We start from the raw sequence: 5,714 nt of genomic DNA, 5'->3' as shown, positions 1-5,714 counted from the left end.
AGTTTTAGAAACTAATTTTTATTAATAAGATAACTAATTAAGATATAACACTTTGAGAAAGATAGATTTGTATATTATTAAAGTAGACAGTATGATAGTTTTGTATCCTATTTAAGTAGATAGTATAACAAAAGTTAATTAATAGCTAAAATAGAACTTGGTAAATATTTTTCTATTCTGGAGATTTCAAATATTTTAATTTCACGTAAACCAAAATGTACACAGTTGAATATTTCAGAATAAATTCTTAAATAATATTTAAACTGAAACAAAAGATGGCCATTCTAATATCATAAACATGCACCATTAAACGAAACATGATGAAATCATATTTATTTGCTAGCTTCTTAACTTAATAAACGAAAAAACAATGAATTTTCTTTAATAAAACTTCTAATAATTACAATGGTTAATTATGTTACATACATCTTTTTAGACTCGGGACTTAGGACGTATCCTAAACACCGGAGTTGTGTATTCATCTTGATTTCTGAACTCTAAAGTAGATGAATCTCCTATGTTTATGCCAATTACTTTCATAGATTTTCCAAAACAAACTCCTATAGCTATTATTTAGTCTCTTGATATTTGAAATCCCGACCACATCGTCTTAGCTTTACCCACAATAGTTATCTTGGGAAGTTAATATTTTTTGTTATCTCTCATTTATTTACATGGAAGAATCTGCAAAAAAATTAAATAAAAACACACCAAATAGTTTAATGATTAGAATTCAAAATAGAAACTAACCCACTTTTGGAAAAGAGTTTTGGTTGATCCTAAACTTACTAGTTTACAGCCTTCAACATATTCAAGTGTGAGTGTTAGTTTCAAGACATGATGTTGGTTTTCTACAGATGAATCCTCTTTGTCTGCAATGTTGTTCTCGTCTTCCTCGCAAGCTTGTGGACAATACCTTTCTTGCCTTTTATCACATACACAAAATATACTAGATGTACATAAAAACCTCAGTATATGAGTTGAATGTTTCTAAATCAACTCCAGTATGTAGGATTCACCAATTTGTACTCCATTAGCTAAAATAAAATCTTTCCATTCTTATCCGAAGTTCATTCTTCCCCTTCCATCTTGTAGAAGCCTTACCATCATTGTTCTACCATCTTTTCCCAAAAAACTTACCTCTCCAGTTTTTTTCATGCCATAGGTTCTCATGAATGACAATGGTAAAACTATGACATCGTTAAAATGTTGAATACATCATATTCAAGTATCATTAATAAAACTAACTAACGATAAAAAACAAGAGTTAAATAATGAAATTTATCAATCTAATTTTGTTTTGGCCATTATCTGTTAGTTGTTGAATTATGTATCTGCTATAGTGTAGGAACTACAACTCTCCAAATCTTCAATAATCTTTCCTGTCTCCAAAGCCGTACAAAAAATAATTAACAAATTGAACTATCGAATGTATCGGCCATGAAAGAACACTTTCTTCAAAACAAACAAAAAAAACAAGAACGAATATGTTTTCTTTATTTCAGGATTACATATGCATGGAATCAAACTTATATATCAAAATGAAACCCATATGATATAAATAGGAAACATAGAAAACCCGTGACTAACAAATATGGAAAAACTCGTAATATATGAATCAAATACATCAACCCCAATATCTTTGAATATCCTTATTTTTAATTTTGATTTACAGAATCCGAAAAAAATTTGGTATAGCTAGCTAGCTTCAACAAAAGCAATGTAAATCAAAACTCAAGATAAAACAATAGAACAAATAGATAATAAGTTGAAGTTTCGTTTCTGTTTAATTTTGGGCCCGTTTTTGTATATATTTTCACAAATATATATTGGCCATGGACCTTGGTATAAGTTTTGATATTAAAGTGATAATAAATTGATATTATAGGTAAAATTATCTGTTACTACCAAGTGTTAATAGCTCAATTGGTAAAGATCACTGGCAAAAGCTTAGAGGTCACCGGTTCGTGTAGCGCTTGGGACGAAACCATATAACACGCTCTGATTTTGGCTTGAGGGCATGTATGGGCTTGGTCTAGAACCTCTTTGATTATTCAAAAACAAAATTATTTGCTACTAATAGAATCGAAACAAAATTTGGTTTAGCTAGCTTCAGTAAAAGACTACAAATATAAACCAAAACTCACGTAAAACAAATAGAATAGGTACATAATTTTGATCGTATTTATGATTAGCTATTGTATTTTTGATTTCTATAGAGTAGAAATTTTAATAGCGAAAAACTTGCTTCTGCAAACAATGCTTGTATAGCCATTGGAGAATTAGCATACAAGGTAACAACAACATGTTGCTTATTCTCGATGTATGCTTGAAGTTTCTAACTAAGTACAAACTCGTGAATGATAAGAACTCAATATATATTTCAGTTTGGTCACGAAGTCCCACCACTTTTGACCGATGTTGTCTCTTCCTTGGGGTCAATTATTCAATAGAGAGAGGTGACTCTAGTAGCTTGATAAATCCAATTTATTTGTTGCCATGTCTAACTATGCCTTTTAAACTTTGGTGAATAAGGCAAAATATTTTAGGAATGCAATTACATTATCTAAACACAAGCCAATTGACCTAGCTGTTAACAGTGCAATTACCTTGGGATACTAGCACGGGTTCGTAGAGACCTCTTTCCACCACACTTGAAGTACTTTATGGAGAGCAAAAAGACTCTAAATACAAAATAAAAAGTTTCCTAACGTTTCCAATGTCTTGTGTTTTTAGATTTGGAATCATTTTACTCTCCACAAAGTATTCAAAGAGTGGTGGAACGAGGTCTAGACGAACCCATGCTAGTCTTCCAAGGGTAATTGCATTGTAAACAGCTAGGTTTATTAGATTGTGTTCAGGTAGTGTAGTTGAGTTGCCAAAAACTTGTGCCTTATATTCGCCAAAAAATAAAGGCATAGTTAGACATGAACAATTAGATATTAGATTTATAAGGCTGCTAGAATCACTTATCCATATTAAATAATCGAATCCAACGAAGAGACAACATAGATCAGAATTGGTGTGACTTTGTGACCAAACTTAAATATATATTGATCTATGATCATTCACGAGTTTGTACTTAACCAAAACTTTTAAGCATACATCAAGAATAAACAACATATTGGTGTTACCTCGAATGTTAATTCTTCGATGGATATACAAGCATTGTTTGCAGAAGAAATGTTTTCTCCCGTAAAATTCCACTCTCTGGAAATCATAAATACAATCAAATACAATAGATAAGCCTAAGGTATGTACAAAACTAAAACCAAAACCATAATGAACTAATACACTTTTGATTTTGTTTCAACAAGTATTAACTCTCCTAGACTAAACTAGACTAAAAAAACAACATTCACATCTGAAACAAGATACAAGAAGCGGTTCATATGCGAGTGAACTCACCAGAGCATTTTCATTTGACTATGAAGCCATATCAAAGCACACACAACTAGGGTTGTTCAGTGAAGACAAACCAACTTTGGGTTATGAATTGTTCATCCTCAGTTTTTTCCATCTCGTAAGCGTACTATGTCAACAAAAAAAACCACACAAGTCAAAACCCGCTTCAGATACCTTAATATAAAACTCATCAAACTAAGATGATGATACTGGTCTTATCTGGTTCAGCACCTTCTTTTGTCCCCTTGTATGCTTCTTCTTCAAACCTAAATTTACAACTTACTAGAGAGGTGACTCTTCGTTGGATTTTTACCTGATAATTAAAAAAAAGCCTTGCCTAACAAATATGGAAAAACTCATAATAAATGAATCAAATCCATCAACACAAATTAAAATCTCTAGTTTCGTTTTTTAATTTTAATTGATTGTTATAATTAACAAAATCCAAAAAACATTTATTGGTAGCTTCAATAAAAGACTGTCAGTGTAAACCAATATTCAAGGTAAAACATATAGAACAAGAACATAAGCCTAAGCAAAACCATATTGAACTTTTCATTTTGTTTTGAAAAGTATTACTTCTCCTAAACTAAATTGGACTAACAAAACAACAATCACATCTTAAACGAGATGCACGAAGCTGTTTTAATGCGAGTAAATTCACCAGAGAGTTTTCATTTGATTTTGAAGCCATAGCAAAGCGCACAGAACGAGAGTTGGTCAATGAAGAAGAACCAACTTCGGATCATTAATTGTTCATCCTCACTTTCTTCCCACTCGTATGTACTATATGTCAAAATAAAACCACGTAAGAGTTAAAGGAAGCTTCAAAACGTCAGTGCTAAACTCACCAATAGAAAAGAATTAAACAAAAGTTCTTACCTCGCTCATCATCTTCTTCTGTCCCTATATGCTTCTTCTTCAAACCTATTTTCATATAATTCGATTGTCAAAAGACTTATAGATCTGAATATTTCATAGATAAAAAAACCAAAAAATTATATAAGAACCAGACTTTACTTGTCTGATTGTTGCTACGCTTGGGTATTTGTCATATCTCGCAGCCTTGACAGTAAACATTATCTTTTGCCATTGGAGAAACCAAGTTTTTGTGAAAAATATGGTGGGAGAGAAGATGTGAAAGACATAAATAAAATATTTCTTGTTTCCTGAATGATGTTTAAACCCAAACCAAAAAAATAAATAAGGGGAAAAAGAAAATCTTACATGTTAAGATAAGCTAAAGCTTTTCTTACCACTTAATGAGCATTTCATTTATAGCAATTTGAAACGTGGCGCCTTGACTTAATATTTAATTTGATTTACTTAGTCAAAAAAATATTTCTTTATTTTTGATAGTCAACAAATTAAATTAATGAAGAATAAAATTTATAAGATTATTTTCCTTTGATTGTTTGCTTATTTTTTTTTTGGGGAAGGGGGAATTAAATTTATGGATTTTTAAGGATAACTTTATCCAAGAAACTACTAGTTCAAACCAGTCAAATAAAAGATTAAATACTATTTCAAACGAGTCAAATAAAGATAAGCTAGAATAAAAGATAAGCTCTGATCAAATTCTTAGATTTTGTTCAAACCAGTCAAATAAAAGTAAGGTAGAATAAAAGATAACAAATAAAAGGAGAAAATGTATGTATTTCAAGGTGTGGAGCCTTGGGTACCACGAGATATGTATTCACAACTCAAACAATATGTCTAAATCAAATGTAGTATTCTAAATGATACAATACAAATATATTGAATATTCTATGAAACGTATGTAAGTAGCATTTAATGTTGTGTATGGCTTGTTGTCCGATTGATCTATTGACAACAACACATTGACTTGTGTCTCTTCATACTTAGTGAATGTTCAGTGAAACAGAACAAACAGAAACGTCAGGACCTACACGTTGTAACTCTGAAAATCAATTATCGACCAACACTACCCCTTAATTGAGTTTCGGTCTTACACTAAGCTTCCTTCTTAGATCGTCAAAGCTTTCAATTTCAAAGGAGTAGAATGACATCTTTGTCTCCCTCTTGGTGATTTCTTATCACACAAGTTATATACATTGTCACGTCCCCTATATGATATTTTCAGTCACGTTCACGTCCCTTATTCTTCCAACCTTCTTCTACTCACTTTCTTTTAAGTAGCTTTCTTCTTATTTCCTATTAGTTTCTTCTTGATCACCAAATTTCTGCGTAAATTTCTTCATGTTTGCTATTGCTATCTCTATAACCGAATTATGCTCCAATTTTCTCCGAGGTAATTATCCTTGTTTTTTGGTGTCTTTCTTTGATCA

This window comes from Capsella rubella, unplaced genomic scaffold (assembly GCF_000375325.1).
Source record: "Capsella rubella cultivar Monte Gargano unplaced genomic scaffold, Caprub1_0 scaffold_4, whole genome shotgun sequence".
Taxonomy (NCBI): Eukaryota; Viridiplantae; Streptophyta; class Magnoliopsida; order Brassicales; family Brassicaceae; genus Capsella; species Capsella rubella.
The sequence above is the reverse complement of the archived record's forward strand: the minus strand, read 5'-3'. Positions refer to the sequence as shown.